The 22,703-nt window shown below is 37.9% G+C and overlaps 1 protein-coding gene across 1 annotated transcript in view; it reads right to left on the bottom strand.

The window, feature by feature from the left end:
- SPAG17 (sperm associated antigen 17) overlaps positions 1-22,703 on the bottom strand; it is a 264,380-nt gene that overhangs the window by 189,854 nt on the left and 51,823 nt on the right. The gene's annotated exons all lie outside the window — the stretch shown is intronic.

Below are 22,703 nucleotides of genomic sequence, written 5' to 3'. Positions count from 1 at the left end.
ACTTGACTAAATGGTAAGGGGAACCTCTTGGCTCTTTCTGGGCATACTCTGGCTTCCCTACTCATCCATTCCAGGGAGAACAACCCAATAATCTCTTTTGGGGGTATCAGGTGCCTAGGTCTTTCTAGTATGGGACCCATGCCTAACAGCCTACAACTACCCTCTCCCTTTCCAAACTCCAGAGCCAGGACCATGACTCTTAGCACTGAGGAGACCAGCATAGCTGGGTTCTGGATCTGGTCAGACTTCCTTCCTCATTCCTAGCTTGGTTCAGAGATATATCCTCAGCCATCTTGGGGAAACCTACCAGTCCCAGGTTCAGGATAGCCACTACTGAAGTATCACCAAGATTTGGCCTGTTGTGGCTCTTTCTTGCCATCATTTCTACCTTTGAAATTGGCTTTTGTTAATGCCACCTAAGATTCAATTATCTCCCTTGGCTGTCATATGGAGACATACTGAAGTTTGAACTGAACAACAATGAGGTCAGCACAGTGGCTCTGTAGACCTTCAGTTTGGTAGTCAGTCTAATACCTCTTCTCTCCCACACTTTCCTTCAGATACTCCCGAACACTGAGCCAGCTCTGTCAATGTGTACATCCCTCAAAAGTATACTGCCAAAGTAAGTGAACATATCCACAGCATTCAAAAGTTCTCCATTTGCTGTAACCTATTGGTGAGTTAGAGGGGTATTATTGATATAAAGCTGGAAGAGATCACAGAGGCTTCTTACTTTTATAGATGAGAAAGATCCGAGGGCCAGAGAGGTTACAAAACAAACCCAAGTTTGCTCACGTAGTTATTGTTGGAGGTTATCTGTCATGCAGTCAGTCAACAAGTATTTATTAAGAGACTATTATGGGTCACCACAGGGCTAAGCACTGGGTTGGATTTGGTCCCAGGTCCTTGTGAAGGCACTGGGGATGTTGGGCATAGAGAAGAGGACATTTATGGAAGGCATGATGACAATTAAAAAATATCTGAAGGATTGTCACATGGAGGAGGAATATGTTCTATTTGGGGGAAGGAGAAAAAGAGAGGGGCAGAACTACTCCCTGTGAGGAGAAGTTACTGGAAGATATATTTCATTTTAACATAAGGAAAAACTTCCAGACAATTGGAGCTGTCCAAAATCAGAACGAATGAGCTGCCTCCCAGGATGGTCTGCTTCTTTCCACTGGAGGTGTTTCAGCACTGGTTGTATGACTTCTCACTCGGAATGTTCTAGGCGATATTCATGAGCTGTTTGATGTCATGAATACCTGCTCTGTCTACCATACAGTTTCATTTTTTTTTTAAGGTCAAGTGGAAACTTGAGTTGAGGACACTATTCCTCCCACTAACAGACCAGGGAGGAGGAAGGAGGTCAAACACAGTGTTGCATTTCTGGAAGTTCTCATCCCTGTCATTTTCTGCCCTGCTGTCATCCACCCTCCAAACTGAACTTCCAAAGACCGTTCCTGGGACTAGACTCTACACTTCCTGGAATGGAGTGGTCTCCTCTTCACCTTGTTATTTTCAACCCTGTCTCTGCTACTATACTCTGCCTTCTTCACTCCCTTCCTCCACTTTCTACTTCTCATCCTAAAAACATTAATTATGTGATATCTACTATGTGATAACTGACTGCCCTACTGGTTTGAGAGCCTTTCCAGACCATAACTCCTTTCCCGGACCCTACTCCTCTAAATGTGCTGTCTCCTTCTTTAGAATTAAAGCTCCTTGAAGGCAGGGTCTGCCTTTTGAACTGTTGTCATAAATGATTGGTACATTGTAAAAGAATAAGGGGAATGGGGCAGCTAGGTGGTACAGTGGGTGGAGTGCCAGACCTCGACTCAAAAAGACTCATAATCCTGAGTTCAAATCCAGCCTGAGACACTTACTAGCTGTGTGACTTTGGGCAAGTCACCTACCTGTTTGCTTCAGTTTCCTCATCTGTAAAATGAGCTGGAGAAGGAAATGGCAAACCACTCCAGTAACTTTGCCAAGAAAACCCCAAATGGGATCAGGAAGAGTCTGAAATGACTGAATGACAACAACAACAAAATAAAGAGAATAAGGATAGGGAGTGGACCTATGATTCCATTGGCAGTGGGAACTTCCTGGAATTTATAATCTTCAAAAGTTTCCTAGAGCTCTGGGAGGTTAAATGAATTACCACAGCCACACAACTATTATGTATAAATGATAAAATTTGAGCTCCAGTCTTCCTAGCCTTGAAGTCAGCTCTCTATCCACTGCACCAGGAATGTCTCTTATAGATGACTACTCCCTAAAACTGTGCCATATTACAACTTAACCTCCCTAAAACAATACTGTGTTACAGTTTAGTCCTTACCTGTCCTCATACCTCACCAAAGAGATGCTTTCTATTCATTCTATATGTAAGAATGCTTTGAATTATATGCATTCCTATGCAAATATAAAAATTATAAGATTACCAGACCTCTGAGTTCATTCTATGAGACTTATACATGCAGTGAATAAATGTTTGTTCATGCTGATCCTAGAAACAATCTAATCCCCTGGTGACTCTATATCTAATTTAATCTTCTTAAAGCCCTTGGGATGAAGAGCAATTTGATCATTTGCAATAGACGGAAAATTTTGAATTTGAGTCAGGTGAGCCTAGAAACTACTGAAAGATCCCAATTTGAACAGATTGTAAAGAAGAAGGTTTGAAAAGATAATGAAGCCAAACAAATAGAAAAGGGGGGCCTTTAATTTGTACACAAGGCTCCCTATAGGCCACATTGACTTAGTTTTAAAATGTAATATTATTTATGTTTTATTGTATTTTAATTTATTTTGTTAAATATTTCCTAGTTACAATTGAATCTAGTTTGAATGGCACTTAGGAGTGTTGTGGACCATATTTGATGCCTCTATGACAAGAATTTTCTGTATCCAATCTCTCACTGGTCAACACATTTCCTTAAGGACAACCTGAATAAGGCTGAATATTTAACAACCAAATTAACTCATGACTTCCAATATTTTTACCCTAATACAAGACAAGGAGGTGTGGGGAATTGTATGAACCCTAGTGTCCTGGTTCCTTCCCTTGGCAAACCATTTTTAATCTTTGAAATTCTTGCCAACATTTAGTTTAGAGCATAAACTCATCCAATTACCCAGCAATCTGTATCAAAGAAGGGACCCTGGAAGATTATTTAGTTCAACCTGCCCATTTTACGCATGAAGAAGATGCTGCCCAAGGAGGTGAAATACACTGGGCAAGGTTGCACAACTAAATAGTGACACAGTCAGAATCTGAACCCAGTTCTCCTGACTCCAAAGCCGGTGGACACCTGGTTTTGAATCCTGCCTTTCTGTTAACTGACTATGTGATTTTGGGCAAGTCATTGAGCCTCTCTTGGACTCAGTTGTTTCATCTATAAAATGAAGAGGTTGGAATCAATTTTAAGGTCCCTTCCTCCTTTAAATCTGTGATCCCTGTAAGCTGGTCCCAAAGAAAAGAACTGAGTTGAATGGGTAGAAGGTACTTGGAGGCAGATTTTGTCTTATTTCAATATAGACATTTCTAACAATGAGAATTGTCCAGATGTAGAATGGACTGCTTCATAAAGTAATGACTTCCTTGTCCTTTGAAGTGTTCAAAGAGAAGACCACTTCTCAGGGATGCCGCAGGGAGCAATCACGCTTTAAGTAAAGATTGGGCTAAATGACCTCTAGAGTTCTTTTAGCTCTAACATCTTATGTCTTCAGCACAAAAGGGAAAAAGGGTAGGAGTAGAAGAAACATTTTCACACTTCGTATATCATGACAAGAAAATAGTATTGCAGAAACAACCCCATTTTTATCTGAGTAGGTTCTGTATAGGCATAAAAGGCCTTAAAGTCATAAGCTGCATTTTGAACACACTCTCCAACCAAGTGAAGGTTTACAAAGTGCCCAGCTCCCTTGCTCTGTGAGCTTATAATGATGATAAATAGCTTCAGCAGGTGACTCCCTACTCATTTGCAGCTGTCCCTAATTAAACTGGGATCCATCTCCTGACAATGTCAGAATTGTAAAGTAATTCCAGTCACTGGCCTCCTCAACATCTGTGCTGAAATGAAATAATATTTGGTAACAAGGAGTCACTGAAACTAAATAAACAAGCCTTTTCAAGACTGCATAAAAGTCAGGAACATAATAATATTTGACAGGGATTAAGACCTCTTTGGGGGTTTGAGGAAGTTTCAGGAGCAGCAATAATAAATACATGGTAGGTAAAACAAAGATTCATGTTATAACAGACATGTGTAATTTGAAATATGATAAATTTCCCGAGAGGGGGATGTGCATTTTGGACGTCTAACCTGAATATGTCAAAAAAAAAAAGCACAAGAGTACATGCTAGAAACCTATTGCTGCAATCACTCTTTGAGGAAGTTGAAAAAAGCAAATCTTCCTTTGGTAGCAAATAACAGCATGGTGTGGTGAAAAGAACACTGTCTTGTGGAAATGCAAGGTCAATGTGGTCCCAGCTTTGCCCTTTTCTAGTTGTGTAATCTTGAATAGACTGCTTAGCTTTTCTGAGCCCCAATTTCTTCATCTGTACAATGGGAAGAATGAATAAATGAATGAAAAAGCATTTATTAAGAGCTTACTAGGTGCTGAGCAATGTGCCAAATGCCTGGGGTTAAAAATAAAAATACAGCCCCCATTTTTCAAAGAATTTACATCCTAATGGGGAGACAACACACACAGCAGAATAGTTGTCAGGGAAGGCCATTTTGGTTTGGAAAGTTAGAGATGGTGAGTAAAGTCATAAGTGAACAAATTCACACACCCTTTTCAAGAGCAATGACAAAGGTGATTTGATGATGGTTCTAGAATGGGAAAGGCAGTGAGAGGAGAATGATGCTTGCACTTCCTATCATGCAGATAGATGAGAAAAGCATTTTGTGAAAGGAAAAAGCACAATGTAAATAGGTGCTACCTATGGAAAAAATTCTACCAATAGAAAAAAAAACCTAGGAAACTATATTTGACAAAATATAGTTAGCATATCAAAGTTGGAAGAGACCACAGATGCCATCTAATAGAATCCATACTAGTGGAAGAATCACCCCTACAAGATCTTCAAGCAAGTGATCATCAGATTTTTGCATGAATCTCTCCTATGCTGTCCAACAGCTGTTGGCCAACCATGCTTCTGTCATCTTGGACTTGTGCTGTTTATTTATTTTTTGCATGCAATTTTTCTATACAAAAGACTTTATTTACATTCATCTCTATTAAATTTCATCTTATTAGATTCAGCACAGTGTTTAACCACAAATAGATTAACATTTATTGAAAGTCTAAAAATGGAATGTCTTAGTACCCCTTGACTTCTTTCTTATTACTCTCCTGCCATGATTTCAGAAGCAGAAGGGGGCTGCATAGAGCTGAGAGATGTTATTTTTTTCTTTTTGTCTCATGGCCAAAATAAATTCATTGCCAAGTGTGTGGCATATTGGTGACATGCCTCTCCACAGTTAGGAAACAGACTCTATATCCTCTGGTCATATATGAAGCCTTTCCAGCATGGCAGATCCTGCCTCAGCTCACACTCCTACGGTTTTTATCTTTAAGAACCCATGGTCACTTTCATACTACAATGAGGTTATCAGAGTAGCACTTTGTGGAGGCACAAATGTCCTAATACAAAACCACATGTGACTAGGGATAGGAAATTTGCATGGTGCCTTTCAAAACGCTATACCATAAACAAAGACAAGTTTTAGTGACATCACTAAGGAATTAAACCAAAAAACACCAGGGTCATTGGATCATAAGAATTCACAGTGGGCTACAAGGTATAAGATTGGAAACAGGGGATGGGGTGAATTATGAAGGGTTTTGGACATTAAAGACGGATTTTATATTTGATTCTTCGAGGTGACAGGGAGCCATTACAGTTTACTGAACAGGGAGGTGACGTGGTTATACCTGAATGTTAGGAATATCATCTTGACACCTGAGTAGAGAATGGATTAGAGTGGGGAGAGATTTATGGCAGGCAGACCCACTAGCAGGCTATTTCAATAGTCCAGATAGGAGGTGATGAGGGCCTGCATCAGGGTAATGGCAGCATCAGAGGAGCAAAGGTGGTTAGTATGAGAATTGTTACAAAGGTCAAATACTCAGGCCTTGGCAGAATGTATGTGTAGTGGGGATGTGTGTGAGAATCAAGAGCAGAGGCTGACCTATCATAGGCTGTGAGCTTCCAGCCTACACCTATGGATGACTGGGAGTATGGTGGCACCCTGTACAGTAATAAAGAAGTTAGGAAGAAGGGAGGGTTTCTGGGGAAAGATAATGAGTTCAGTTTTTGACATGCTGAGTTTAAGATGTCTATAACACATCCAGTTCCTATGTCTAACTGTATCTTTCCCTCATTCAATTCCATTTTTCAAGTTATTATTCTCCATTTATTTTTCTCTTTTTAAAACAGTTTATCCCAGTCTAGATACAGATGAGACTATGCCATACCTGCCTCTCCCTGTTCTTTGTCCTTTGTTTCTCTTTTCTGAGAAGTGTTAACTTACTTTATCTCTCTGCAACCTCCCTCCCCCAAATTATTTCTTTCTTCTTTTAATCTATTCTGAAATCTTGTCACATTCATAAGTTACAAACTTATGTATGATTGCTTTATTGTTTTTTCTATACCTTAAAGAAGAGATTGTTTCTCAAAGACAAATAGCTTTGCTCCCTGCCCATTCCCATTTGTGAACTAGCACAATGGTGGATCTCTCTGTCTGTCTTCCCGTCTCTCTTCCTCTCTTTCCTCTCTCTTCCCTTCTTTCATTTACTTTTATTGTGGGAAGGGGGATTTTTCATGTACCTCAAATCCAGAAGCATTAATTCTTAAAGGAGGCAATTTTATGTTACGGAAATCACTGTTTTCCAAGTCACAGGGCCTAGTCCAACTCCATGCTTTTACATTAAACACTTTACCACCACCTAAGACACCTCTACACCTAAGTCCCTAGATGCCCCCAGTCCTCATGCACTCCATTTCCTGGGGTGGTCCTGGGAAATACAACTCATACTAAAAGAAGGCAGAGAGTACCTCCTGAGTTTCCCATTCCACTTGAATGAAACCCATTATGAGGGCCACATTACTCCCTCCCCATTCACATGAACACACTTCAAGGGCTCCTATCCATCTCCCTACCTAAGGCAAGATGTGATTACCATTCTTCTCCCAATTCCCATCCCCCCCAAACTCTTCCCTCCACTATTTTCCCATTGCTCTCCCAATTTTTTTCCCAGCCACCTCTGGGAATAGTTACAAACTAGCAGGTCAGGAATGGTGAGCTAGCATCTGTTGTTACATCAACAGACTTTGCACTTTTGACGTTCCAAGGGACAGGAAATCTAATGTATAGATAAGTAATTAAATCCTTTCTAATTTAGACAAAAAACAAAAGAATAAAAAATATAAGGACACTTTATATGATGGATTTAGAAGTAGTTTACCTTTTCCAAATAAATTATTGACAAAGGTTAACAAATTTGATACCAACCTTACTAATTTTGATCAACTGTCTATGATGGATAGGAATTTTTATTTAATGTTGTTAGCCTAGAAAATCAAGAACGCTTTATTAATGTCTTTTCTTGTTATTGCTCAGTTGAGCAGTCCTGTCTGACTCTTCACGACCCAGTGGATCATACTGTCTATGAGATTTTCTTGGCAAAGATACTGACGTGGTTTGCCATTTCTTTCTGCAGTGGACTAAGTGACTTGTCCAGGGTCATATGGCTAGTTAAGTGTTTGAGGCTGGGTGTAACCTCAGATATTTCTGACTCCAAGACTACTGCTTTATATACTGAGCCATCTAGCAGCACTTATTATTACCTAGTAATCATGAAAATTGTGAGTCCAATAAACGTAAACTTGAAATAGAACAGATCTATTCAATTAATGCAGTTTTGGAGAGTGAGCTTGATGCTTACTATTTCCACTTCTAAGAAGCCTTCATTGTAGCCACTGCTGTTCTTACCAGAAGCGTGGATAAGAAGTGAGGTCAACAATTGAGTGAAACATTGAACAGATTCTATGACAGCCAGGGCTTAAGCAGGGAGCTTTTAGACCAGATTGGAAATGGAAACTCTAATAAAAAGCAAGCATAAGAATAAGGGTAGAGCAGTCAAATTATAATCTACTAAATGTTTTTAAGCCCTGCCTCAACATTCTGCAGGCCAACGGCAGAGAGGAAAGAGGGCGACTACAAAAATAAAGTTTTACAGAAACACAAAAAGATAAATGATGACTGCAGCATCCATAAACTTCAAATACCAGGAGAACCACTGCTGAATGAATCAATCCTTTTACTTTAGTTCAAGTGGAACTCGTGTTACTGGAAAGGCTATATATCCTATAGTCCATAAGACCAAGCACCCAGTTCATTGCAATTACTGTTTTCAATGTTAGGGTAGCTAGGTGGCACAGTTGATACAGTGCCAGGCTGGAGTCAGGAAGACACACCTTCCTGAGTTCAAATCTGGCCTCAGACACTACTAGCTGTGTGACCCTGGGCAAGTCACTCAACTCAATTTACCTCAGTTTCTTCATCTATAAAATGAGCTGGAGAAGGAAATAGCAAACTACTCCAGTATCTCTGCCAAGAAAGCCCCAAAATGGAGTCATGGAGAGTTGGACATGACTGAAAACAATTGAACAACAACAACAACAACAAGAAGCTATACTGAGGAATAAGACACCGCTAGGATCATAGATTTGGAGTTGGAAAGGATATCAGACATCATCGAGTCCAAAGTTCTTCACTTTATAGATTAGGAAATAGTGCCTGGAAGGTTGAGTTAGCTTGCCCAGAGCGTTCCTGACTCTAGGTACATTGCACCACGACATCTTTTGAAGTACAAGTTCATGCATAAGAAGGTAGAAGTCTGGCTTCTGTCATGGCAGCAGAGGATAATGCAATGATCCAATCCAAATATCCTTTAAGCATTGTCTTGCCTTTTTTATTTCCTTGGTATTATATATTTCCAGGGAATCAAATGGTGGTTCCCTCTTCCTTCATCAAATTTCATTTAGTGAAAAACTTGTGCCCGTCACTGTGTGGTATGATGGATATCTAGTATGAAGTACGGGATGTGGAGACAAGCCATCTCAAAAACCTGAGTCTGCCATTTATCTGTGTGACCTTGGGCAAATCACTTAGCCTTTCAGGCCCTCATTTTCCTCCTCAACATTCCTGAACAACATGAGGGTTGTATTCGATGGCCTCTGAAGTTCCCTTAAGCTCTAAATCTATGCTTTATCTTTCCTAGGCATCTTATACTACTGAAATCTATCACCACAAACATGAAGGCTCACTGCTATGGAAAACGGGGACTATGGAACCCAAAGTGAGATTCAATACATGAAGAAGTTGTCAGAAACTATAAAATAAAATCCCAGGCCATATTGATTTGCTTGGTAATGTAGTCTTTCGATAGTTTAGGTCATGCCTACCTACTGAAAACACTTTAAAATGGTGCAAGTTAATGTTTTCAAATCCTCTTTAAAAAAGTCCGATGGGATTGGAGTTGCCTATTCAAACATGTGCATCAGCCAATCAATAAAACAGAATGACAACATCAAAAAGAATTACTGAATATGTTGCATTTTTTTTTTCAAAATGAATACTGGGAGAAATAATGGCATCTATTGCAAAACTATTGAGAGATTTGAGGGATAAATGAGTGTGACTTATAGCACTTTGCAAATAAGACAAAATTTCAATACTATATGATCTAATGACCAGCATTTAAAAGACACTACATATTTTTTGGGGGGCAGCACTATTCTTAATTTAGATTTTAAGTATCATACTGGGTAGGATTTACTAAACCCAGATGCAGAACATATACAGTCTCAATGGCATACTAAGGACCAACACTTTATCACTGCTTGTTTCCTAGTCCTGTATTCTTATAATTGACAGCACAGCCTAATTCGTTTCTCTGCGATGTTCATCCCAGCATCAGGTTGATTCTAAGATGCCTAATATTTCTGGATAGTATGATATAATGGAAAGGTCCTTGCATTTGGAATCTGAGAGCTTGGGGTGAAATCCTAGCTAGGCTACTACACTTTTCTGAGTTTCAATTTCCCCATCTATAAAACTATGTGGTTATATTAAAATAATTAAATGATCTCTAAGATGCTGGTTAGCCCCAAATCCTATGAAATGAACATGTCGCACATCTGCATTTTAGTAAGGCATTTGAATGTGTGTCATATTATCCTTGTAGACAAAGTAAAGAGATATGAGCTACAGGATAGCACATTTAGGTGAATAGAGGACAGGCTGAATGACTGGACAAAGAGTAGTTCTAAATGTATTTATATCAGCTTGGAGGCGAGTATCTAGTAGAAAGTCCCAGGGAGCTGCCCTTGGCTTTTCTTGTGGTTGTTATGGATGAAGGCACGTTTGCCTATGACAAGGATATATGTTAAATTGGGAAGGATAGATAATAACACATTGTTGGGGACAAGAAAACCATAATTTGTCTTAATGAGAATTTAATTCTTCAAAAAATAGAGGAAGTGATAAGGAAAACACTATTTATTCTATGCCACATGCTGACCAGTAAGGAAGAATGCCTGCTGAAGTAGAAATGTTGGGAACTTGGAAGGAAATAACAACTCCATAAGAGCCCATTGTAGAGAAGGAGAGGAAAGTTAGGCAAATTGACATGTACCCTAGCTCTGGGAAGAAGTTATTTCAAAGCTCATAGAGGAAAGATGAGTATCATACCAAGGTCTAAAATTATACAGCAATGTTAGCTCAAGAGGGATGGAAATTTCCAAGAATTAAATTATGAAGACATAGACAAATGATCCCATTAAGGAAAAAATAGGGAAGCTGTCTAAAGAGATGAATGTGGATGCATAGGAAACTCACAAACTTAGATGTTTTTTTTAGAAGGCATGAATGCAGGACTGACGTAAGGATTAAGATATGAGATCCATTTCCTGGGTTCAATTATCCTCTCTATTTGGATGACTCCCAAATTTATATCCAACTCAAATATTTCTCTTGGACTCTAGGCTTGTATCATCAACTAAGTGCCTGCTGGATATTTTCACCTACGTATCCCATTTAATTAAATATATTCGAAGGGGAACCTCACTACCTTCCTTAACTTCCTTCAGACTTCCCAATTTCTGTGGAGGGCACCTCCATCCTCTCATTTACTTTGGTTCATAGCCTTGGAGGCAACTCTCTCCTTATCTCTCCCACTCAACCATTTGCTCTATTATTTAAACAATATTTATTAGAAGCCCATCTTAATATAATCAAATCAATTAGCAAGCACTTATTAAATGCCTACTATATGTCTAGCACTGGGTGGGTGCTAGGAATGCCAAGACAAGCACAATGGTTCTTTCCTTCAAGGAGTTTATATTCCATTGAGGGAAAAAGATACCTATTAGTAGTATATAGATCAACTAGACACAGTCTACTCCCTAAATACACCTCTGCCTTAATGCTTCTGCATCTTTGCTTCCACGCTGCTCCCTGTGCCCATAATTTCCTCCCTCCTCTTTCGCCTTTTGAGTTTCCACTCATCCTTTAATGCTCAAGTCAACAGAACCTTCCAATAGCCTCCTTTTTGGTAACAAGCTTTTCTTCTTTGGGCAGCACGTAGTACCTTTTTTTTTTAACATCTTTCTAACATTCATACCATTCAATTCAAAAAGCATTTGCCATGTATTACTGTGCATTATAGTTATCTATGTTCATGCTTTGTCCTCTCACTGGACTGTAAGCGCATTGAATATAAGGATCAAGTTTCATGTAAACTTCTTAACTCCATCAGACCTAACACAGTAAAGAGAAAGAGAGAGAGAGAGAGAGAGAGAGAGAGAGAGAGAGAGAGAGCGAGAGCGCTGCAATATATAAACAATGAGAAAAGATGGGAAAAATAGGAGTAAAAAATGTTATGGACTAGTGATGTGGCAAGGGTATGAGATGACAGGTAGACTGCAAGATTGGTACCATTGTAACATTAGGAGAAAATGAGGAAGGCCTCCACGACACTAGGTGAACCCCTCATGGTGGACTTATGGAAAGATATATACTAGAGTTGCAAAAGATAGGTAGGCAAGAATGGGTGATGATCTACATTGATGCTGAAAATTTTGAAATCCATGAGATCACAAATCCATTTTCATATTTGACTATTAATTCTCTTGTTGTCTTTGGACTCATATACTTATACACATATCCATATCCTTCTCATCACCAAGTCCTGGCCCTGTTCTCATAATCAGACCATGGGCCTCTTCCTGACCTTGCAGAACAGGCTGGACTACTGGTGCTGGCCTTCATTGGGTTTGGACTAACCCAGTGACAACTGAGTGCCCACTTCCAACATAAGTGCATATTTTTGTTTGTTTGGTTTTTTTCTTTTCTTTTTTCTTTTTTTTTTTTAGAAATCCTTCCTTTCTTACCTCTGTAAAGTTTCTCCTGCACAATTTCAACTTGTAATGCCTTTCCCCCTTCTTCATCTCTGGGCAATGATTCCTCCCTTATAGTCTACAACTACAAATTCTCTTTGAAGCAAGATTTTTCCATACAATTACTAATCATTCTTAAAGCAGGTTGGAGTGGGTTTGATATTACTGGCTTTTCCACAACTTGTGATTTTATATTTGAATGTATCAAGTTGTATTAATTGGTTCCAGATTAAAATCATTCCACTGGTTCCCACTTTGGGGGGTTACTATTTTGAAAGAAGTTTTAACTGTGGTTGCTAAGAGTCCGGGTGCAGACCTCTGCTGGTCTCCAGGCATTTCTTTACAATTGATGTGGAATGGAAAAAGATATGCATATGCTGTTATTCACTTTACTCTTTTAGGTCTATACTGGCAGTGATATCTTCAAAGAATTTCAACAAGTTCCTAAAACATGACCTTCCCTTCCAGAAAATCATGTTAGCTGGGCTTGCCTGACTCAAGCTTTGCTTTTCTAAGCATCCTTTTTTCTTTTTCTAAGCATCCTTTCTCTTGATCTCTTGCAGCAGTTTTTAATACTTTTCCTATAAGTGAAGTTAAACTAACTGGCCTGTAATTTCCTGGTGTGTCCCAAAGCTCTCTCTGAAATAGTGACATTATGTTGGCTATTTTCCAGTTCTTCCAAAGTTTTTTTTTTTGTTTTAAAATGCAGAATTGGAAATGCAAGAGAAAGCTTCCTGTCTCCATTTTCCTTAGCCTCTTCTGTGACATACTACATGGCCTGGCCCCCATGGATTTGCCATTTTAATAACTTCAAACTGCTTAAATATTTTTACAAATTATTTATTCCTATTGCTAAAACATGCGTATTTGACCATTTTTCATTTTGACAAGAGACACCCCCAAAGTATGTAAGGGTTTCTATTTGTATTGCAAAGACTGTCAATGGGAACAGAATTTCCCAAACTAATTTGGGAATGCTCTGGGACTTGAAATATATTGACAGACTCCATAAATCTTAGTCCAAGAGGCCCTCTCTGAGATAAAGGGAAGCTGGAGAAATTCTCGGTCAAAATAAAGGAAATTAAGCTGATTTTCAAATGAAACATCACTGCATGTAATAAATAGTTTTGATATGTACATCATTTCACATAGACTGTTTTGGAGGTAAAGCTATCACTCACATGGACATTTTCTTAGTGAATCCCTACGGACACTATGTGGAACACCAACAGTTTGGGTACAGCTGAATTAGAGGCATTGTTTGAGGAACGAAACATTAGCAATCTGGTCAAGAGAGGCAACATGCTAATGCAATGTCTTCTATATTGTGAATCGTTCCAAATAACACGTGGAGAAAAGAACTTAGAAACATGCAAATATGACATATTAGAAAGAACACCAAATGGGCAGTAGGGAGAACGAAGTTTTGGTGCCAACTCTGCCCCAGGTGACTGTGTAATATTGGGCAAATTGCTTCATCTCACAGGACCTCAGTTTCCACATCTGTAAAAGAAGATGGTTGAATTAGATGGCCTCAAAATTCTCTTCCAGCTCTGAGATACTGTGAGCTATGGTCTGCTCACTTTATTTCTGGGCAATATGAAAAGAAGAAAAATGCAAATAATATATTTGGGTGGAGAGCTAATCCAGCTCGATGGCAATTCAATGTAATAATACTGAAAAGCATCTATGAAGAACAAAAGCAAATTAGAAATGAAGATGCAATATTTTCAACTTATATTACTTAGCTTGGGTTTATCCCAATTCTCCCAGGAGAAATATCTGAAATAACCTTTCTACAAATCAGTCATTCAATTATGAAATGACTTCATAGAAGAGGAGGCATTCCCATTAAGGCATTTAAACCAAAATGGGTCAAGTGGGAGTAGGAAATAGATATGTGTGTGTGTGTGTGTGTGTGTATATATATATATATATAATATATATATATATATATATATATATAATATATATATAATATATATATATATATATATATATGTATATACACACATAAATACATGTATACACATATATACACATATATGTGCATATATGCGTACACCATTCCTTTATTGTTAGGAGTAAAGAGAACATTTAGTAAGAAATTTATAATCTGCATAAATGATTTAAGTGGCACAATCCAAAGATCTGTCCAAATTAGTTACTGTTAAATAAATTTATATCACAATAAAAGCAATATAGTTCTTACTAGGTGGCAGACACTGTTAAAGCACTTTATAATTATTATCTCTTTTTCTCTTCACAACAACCCTGGGAGGTAAGTGTTATTATTATCTCCATTTTATGGATGAGGAAACTGAGGCAAAAAGATGTTAACTTCCCCAGGGTCTTAAAGCTAGTAAGTATGTGAGGCTGGATTTGAACCCACGTCTTCTTGACTCCAGCCCTGGTGCTCCATCCATTACATCACCTAACTGCCTTTGTATATGCCTATTTCATGAAATCTGCGGGGGACTTTGTTAAATAAAATTTTCTGCTTATTTGGTGGAGGTATTTTTGATAATTGATATTCTGTTACCTTCTCACCTTGAGATTTCATTATTCTATGACATATGTGGGAAAATATACACAAATTATATATATATGCATATATATGTACACACATATACATACACACATACATATATTATTTCATTCTTTGTATTTGTATCACCAACATTCAGTACAGTGCTTCACACATAGTAAGTACCTAATAAACGATGAGAGATTGATACCTATCTCATGGCCCACTTGCAGACAGGCATCCCAAATGGGCCCTTCCCAAATGTGGAGAAATATTCTAAGTCAATAAATAACAAGATAGATTGTTGGTTCTAACTTCAGATGAGCAAGATAAGCAAAACCCTATGCAAATGAGACATCCTATAGCTTTCTCCAACTTTCTAACTTAGCACCTTTCAAGTTCCTCAAAGCTGTGTGTCTCACAAGTACCCTCCAAGAGGTTTCATTGTGTGGTCCATGTAATTTCACACAAATACCATGACTTCATATTTTCCACATTAATGAACTTCTATCAAAGAACACTGATATTTTAATTGGTTCTAAGTAACATATATGTGTATATACATACACACATTTATACATACACACTTATATATACACACATATAAATATATATGTATATATCCTCCTCTCTCTCTCTCTCTCTCTCTCTCTCTCTCTCTCTCTCTCTCTATATATATATATATATATATATAAAAATACATATATTCTCTATATAAATTAATTTGATGAGAATTTGAGAATAGAACATATGCTAGTCTCTAGGGAGCATATAAAGATTTAAGGGAGCAAAGAATTATATGGATTATCTAGTTCAACCTCTTATTTTACATATGAGGAAACTGAAGCCTACAAAGGTAAAATGACTTGTTCAAGGACAAACAGGTAGTAAAAAGAACTGGAATTTGGACTCTGGTCTTTTTGGTTCAAAACCTGTGCTCTTTCTTTCTACTATTATCATGCTGTCAACAAGGAAATTGTAACCTAGTTGGAGAAGATAAGACAAGCCAATAAATAATAATAACGTCAGATAAATGCACAAGAGAAGTATGAAGTGCTGAGAGTTTAGAGGAAGGAGAGATGCTTTTTGGTTGGGGAGATTAGGTGAAGCTTATCAGAGGCATTGGCATTGAACTAGGCTTTGAAGGATGGCTAGCATTTTAATAAGGAGAGACTGGGTGGGAGGAGCAGCAGAAAGCACTTTAGGCAGAGGAAATAGCATATCTAATTGACTAACTTCAACATATCAATAAAAATTATAATGATATGTTTATAATGTACTTTTTTCTTTTTGCCAAGTGTTACAATTCCTTGAGTTAGACAGAAGTACTCCCATTTTAGGGGTAGGAAAATCATGCTAAGATCTTAGACAGCTTCCCCCATAATCACACAACTACCATTAAGAGTTTTGGGGAGGATTCATCTTTTATTCATTTATTTATTTATTTATTTATTTATTTATTTATTTATTTATTCATTCATTCATTCATTCATTCATTCATTTATTTATTTATTTATTACTTTTTAAAAAATATTTGTTTATTTTTAGTTTTCAACATTCACTTCCATAAGATTTTAAGTTCCAAATTTTCTCCCCATCTCGTCCCTCCCCCAACCCCAAGACAGTGTGCATTCTGAATACCTTTTTCCCTAATCTGCTCTCCTTTCTATCTTCCCCCTCTTCTCTTCCCCCCTTCCTCTTCTATTGTCCTGTAGGGCAGGATAGATTTCTATACCCCATTGCCTGTGTATCTTATTTCTCAGTTGCATGTGAAAACAATTTTTTAACATTTGCTTTTAAAACTTTGGGTTCCAAATTTTCTCCCTTCCTCTCTCCCTGCCCACCCTCATTGAGAAGGCAAGCAACTCGATACAGGTTATACATGTGTAGTCATGCAAAACACTTCCATAGTAGTCGTGTTGTGAATAACCAACTATATTTCCCTTCATCCTATCCCACCCGCCATTTATTATATTTTCTCTTTTAACCCTGTCCGTCTTTAGAAGTGTTTGCTTCTGATTGCCCCCTCCCCCAGGCATTCTTGGAGAATGAGATGTGGGCCATAAATACATTTTCTGGTTTACTGAAGCTTACCCCCATTAAGTGACAAAACTTTAACATTTTAACCATTTTGGATGGAGTATTTCTAAAATTTCTAAAATTTTGCTATCTAAGTAGAATATGATATTCAATATAACCTTGGGCAAATCATTTCATTGCTCATCATTTGTAAATTGGGTATCAGATGATTTCTGTGGTCTATTCTAGCCTTAACATTTTGTGATCCTATAATTCTGTAACATGACTTTTTCTTAGTAATGTAGGATCCTCATGAACATCAGTTACTGTACTGTGCTTTAATATAAGTAATACTGTTATGGGGTATTGAGTTCTGTTTAGGGTCATTTTTCTCCATACAGAATAGCTCCACGTTATTATGCTTTTTGATTTCTTTGTTTGCTTTTTAAGTATTTTGGTCTCTTTTCTTTGTGAGTATCCCATATGGTAAGTATCCCATAACTCCTTCTACAAATACAGATAGACCACTCTTCTGTAATTTAGAGTGTTACAGAATTGCTTAGAGCAGAAGTGTTAAGGGCACGCAGCACTTTCGAGTGTGGCCTGATGCTTTTGTGAGAAATTAATATTTCTCTCTTGTATTTAATAATCAATTATTGTATTAGGACCAAGGTTTTCCCTCTTTTCTTCTTCCTTATCCAAAAACCAACCAGTGTGAGAAATCTCTCTTAAAGGTTTACCCAGGCCAAGATTTAATAAGACAGTAAAAGAAATTCTAAGTTTGGGCAAATGGGAGGATTCCTGCTCATTGTGTTTGCTCAAACAGGTCTGGGGAAATTTTGATTCTTCCTTTTGTCAACACAGGTGATACAGAAATTGATGTCTTTTTGATCAAGTTTGGGTAATCCAAGACCCTCATTTTGATACAGTCTACCTCCCATTGTGTTAATCTATCAGAATTGATTGGTACCCTCAGGAACACCTACTCTTCAAAGTGCATACAAATTGTGAGCCCACCACCATGAGGGGTCTTTGGTCTAGGAAAGATGACCAAATGAACATCTTTTTATTAATAATGTGTTGACCTTTTTAATAAAATGATTAAATTACCCAGAAACTATGTCTCAGAATTTTTTAATCACCACAATGTAAATGGGAAATATTTAACAAAATAGATAAAAACACAATAAAACATAGAAAAGATTGCATTTTAAAACTAAGTCAATATGCTGCCGTGCCCTCATTTCTATTTGAGTGTGAGGCCACTGGCTTAGAGAACTAAGAGGTGAAGTTATTTGTCCATTGTTACAAAGCCAGTATGTAGGGCAGGAAATGAATACAAATATTACTGACTCCAAGACCAGCTCTCCATCCACTCCACCATGCTGTCTTTCTTACTGTGTTCTAATTTTCTGCTTCTAAAATGTGATAGGCTGGGGAACAAGATATTTGATTTAATTCTATGAGCTTTACTGAGTGCATACAATGTGCAAGACATTATGCTTGATGGAATTGTGTTTAAAATAAGAATAGTCTGAGTGAGGACCTAAGGGATTTTCCTATGAATAAAGTACATGAGTTTTAAAACATGTTTCTACAACATCTGTTTGAGTCCTTACCATATATACCCTTTTCCTTAAGTCCCTTTTGTATATCAGGCCTGAACTTTATTTATTGCCTTTGATCCTCAAGAATTAACCTTTTCCTACTTTCCTGCTACAGACTTAGGCTTTCCTTGTGGACTCTGATTGTGGCGTTTTTCCTGAATGACCCAATTATTTCATTTATTTTGCCTGTTGGGATCTCATTTATTACTAAACTGTGCTCTGGATGGTTGAGGTGTCTATATAAGTGATCCCCAGATAAATGGGGGATTGTTATAAAATAATATTGGATATAAGCTATTACCTTTGCAGAATTCATATTTTAATTCTGAATTGTTTTCTTTCAGCAATAGATAATCTATATGATATCCAAATCATTGATTGGATAGTAGATAGCCTCTGAAGTTCCTTACAATTCTGAGATTCTGGTTAATTTGATCAGCTAACCAGCCAAACAATTGATTAATTTAGCAAAAGATCAAATTGGTGGTCTAACTAGTTTGATCAACTATCCATCTAGGAATTTGCCATGCCATGAATTATGAGGAGTGCTATCTTTATTTTCTCTATGTTTCTCTTCCAGATAGAAAACTGCAAAAGTGACCTAATTCAGACTCCAAATACTGAACAGCTCTCACTATATAAGGAAGACAGTGCTAAGGAAATATATGAAAATAAAAGTGAGAATTAAACTTACTTTATAGTGCAGTGTCATACCCACTGAGTCGCAGCTGGCAATGCCTTAGTTAATAACTGTCACCAATTACCATCTCATTGCTTAGAATTCCTGGTATTCAATGGTTCATAGATTGAGGGAATGGCTTTCTATTATGACTAGGGCAGAACATCCTTGGGGCAAAACTGTGGCCTCCAAGAGTCAGATGGACTAGGTTACTTATTTTTATTAATGGCGCAAAATCCCCTCAATTCAAAACTGACTGATTTCTTTAAAAAAATGATATCCCTCCCATTGTTCAGAGACGATAGACCTTAGAATACAGGAGGCAAGACACTGCTTCTCCACTGGGGAAAAGGGTAAGGAACAACTTTAGAAACCAGCAATAAGATACATGGCTAAGATCATGTAACCCAACTTGGCCAGCAACATAAAGTAGGTCTTTAAGACCTAGATCTTATGGGCTTATTATCTTTGCCTTGCTCTCCTGGAAAGGGAAGCAGAGCCCTCTATTGTAGTTCTCTTATCTTCTGGAAGATGGAGAGGTGGGGAGAATAGCAACTCCATTTCCCTGTGGGCAGAAGGTGGACAGAAGAGTGACAAGCATTCTTTTTCTTTCCTTTTATTTCTTGTCCTCTGTACTTCCTAGGAGTCGGTTCCCTTTGGCTTAGGAGAGGTACTGATCTCCATCCTCTTTTAAGGAATATTTATGTGTCACATATTTAAGATCATTGTTTTTATGGTCTAGACATGTGAATTCATCAGGATAAGGGAACTCTCAATGTCAAAATTTCCTCCACTACTGTAGATGGCATCTATATAATTTATAATCTTAGATTATTACCTGATGCATTCATTAGGAGGTCGACTGGTCCATGGCTTGGCTAATATATCTCAGAGGCAGGAGGTGACCCAAGTCTTCCTAACTCCAATTCCAACTGTCTATTTACTATTCCATGCTGCTTTTGTCTATGATTATTATTAAGAATTCTATTCTCATCATTTTGATAGATGTGCATGTTTATAACTAAGCAAGGAATCTCCTTAACAGTCCAAGTACTTCATAGGTCTGCATTTATCTTAGATTTGTATGTTCATTAAAAATTTCTCCTTTGGTCCATGTGCTTGATAGTTCCCTATGTGTGCCTGTATACACACACACACACACACACACACACACACACACATACATATGCATGCATATATGTATACACATATACATACATACATACATATGCATGCATATATGTATACACATATACATACATACATATACATATTTTTTTTTCTCTTGAGCAAAATTGTGTTATTATTTTGTTGCCTAACCTTCCAGGCATTCTAATGTCTGATGCTTAGAAGGCCCTCAATGCATTTGGGATACAGCAGGCTCAGTAATAGTATAGGTATCACAATTCTCACCCCGGTTTCAAGTCACATACCTAAGAATGCACCACTCTAGTCAAGACTTGGAAAAATGTTCCCTTGTTGCTCCTCTTACTTCTCTCTTCACCAATGCTTGCATCTGCCTGATTGCAGAGGCAGCTTCCCCCAGAAATCACACCTTCTGGGAACTCTGGTCTTACTAAGGGGACATGGCCATTGCCACTAATTCTGTGTTTTCTGAGGTGACATCTCAGAATATATTATGGAAGGGCTGCTAATCAAGAGAGATGCTGCCTATGCCTGTGAATACAGATTTTTCTTTTATATTCTTTACTGATTTTGCTCACAGAACATTCCATGACATTAATGAATATCTTGTGTACCAAAGGTCCAATTCCTGCCTCATTCTTTATTCTTCTGGAATCGTTCAGAGAAGGGTATGTGAGAGGGTCAGGGAGGTTCACTGCCCAAATGTTCCAATGGAAGGGCCTGGTAGAACCAGATGTGAAATGGACCTCCCCAGAGTGAAGAATATGCAATTGAGGAGAGCCATAGCACATATTTGAGGCTAGAGTTTTTCTAAAGTAGCTTTAGGTTTGCCATATTCCACATCCAAGTCAAAAAGTCTGTTGGGATTACATGTCAAAACATGCATGCTATCATTTCTGCTTTTAAAAGAGCATCTTTGAAGTAGGAAGCAGCCCTCAGTAGGCTAATGAGTCCCAGCATAGGAATTGGGTGCTGCTTACTGTAGTGTGTGCTATTTTAGAAAGAAAATTCCAATCATTTAAATGCAGGTATCATGCAAAACTCCAGCCAGAGTTCAAACACTTGGTTAAGTCTTTATAACAAAAGATTCAAGGTGTTTTATATGCCTCCATCAAGTTAGAACAAGTTCATTTCCATAATGAGAATGTCCACAGAGAGTTAATACTATAAAATTCACAATCCCACCAATAGTCTTGCTGCTGTTCGGTCATTACAGTTGTGTCTGACACTTTGTGACCCCATCTGGGATTTTCTTGGGAAAGATACCAGAGTGGTTTGCCATTTCCTTCTCCAGCTCATTTTACAGATGAGGAAACTGAGGCAAACAGAGTTGTATCTTGTCCAGAGTCACACAGCTAGTACGTATCTGAGGTTGGATCAATAGTAAATAAACCCAAAGGGACACATTAAGGTAATACTCCACCATTCCTACAAATGGACTGTAACTAAAAAACAAAAACAAAAAACCCTAAAAAATGAACTTGAATAAAAAAGAATTCTGTTTTGAAATCTGCCAAGACCTGGGACACATTAAAAAAAAAGTTTGCTAGTCCTCACTGGATCAAAACACAAATAAGTTCTTAAAAGAATCCAAAAATCCTTATGCTCTAGGTCTGCAGGAATATAAAACCTTGCTTGAGAAATTTTTAAGCAATCTTCTAATTAATCACAGGATTTTATAGCCTCTCACAGGCTGTAAGTTAAACTTTAACAAGGCAGGGCCAAAGGAAGTCCTGGTGCACTGAGCATGGCTGGGTCAACCAAGCCAGACCTTTATGTCAAGCAGCTGCCAGAGACAGAATGGGCCATGAATCTAGATGGTGGCACTTTAATTCTAACACCGATGAAAGGGGGAGAGGTGAAACATGCAAATAGCCTACAAACTAATGGGAAAGCAATCTGCAGGCAAAATATTTCTCCAGGGCTTGAAAAAATACATAACAGGAGATATAGTAGGGTGGGAAGGATTCTGGCTTTGGAGTCAGAGGACCTTGGTTCAAATCCCATTTCTGACCCTTAATACTTGGTGTGAGTATGGGCAAGTAATTTAACCTCTCTGGACCCCAGTTTCCTCATCTGTTAAATGGAAGAGTTGGATCAGCTGCACTTCAAAGTTCCTTAAAACTGTATTTATGATCATATGCACATTTTTCCATTGTGATCTTTGTGAAACTAATATTGTGTGGTCATTATGTGATCTTCTATATGTTCTCCTACTCAGGAATTTTCTTTAAAAGAAGTCACCCAGGAATA

Source organism: Phascolarctos cinereus, unplaced genomic scaffold, assembly GCF_003287225.1.
Source record: "Phascolarctos cinereus isolate Bilbo 61053 unplaced genomic scaffold, phaCin_HiC Scaffold_5;HRSCAF=322, whole genome shotgun sequence".
Lineage (NCBI taxonomy): Eukaryota > Metazoa > Chordata > Mammalia > Diprotodontia > Phascolarctidae > Phascolarctos > Phascolarctos cinereus.
The sequence above is the reverse complement of the archived record's forward strand: the minus strand, read 5'-3'. Positions and strand labels throughout refer to the sequence as shown.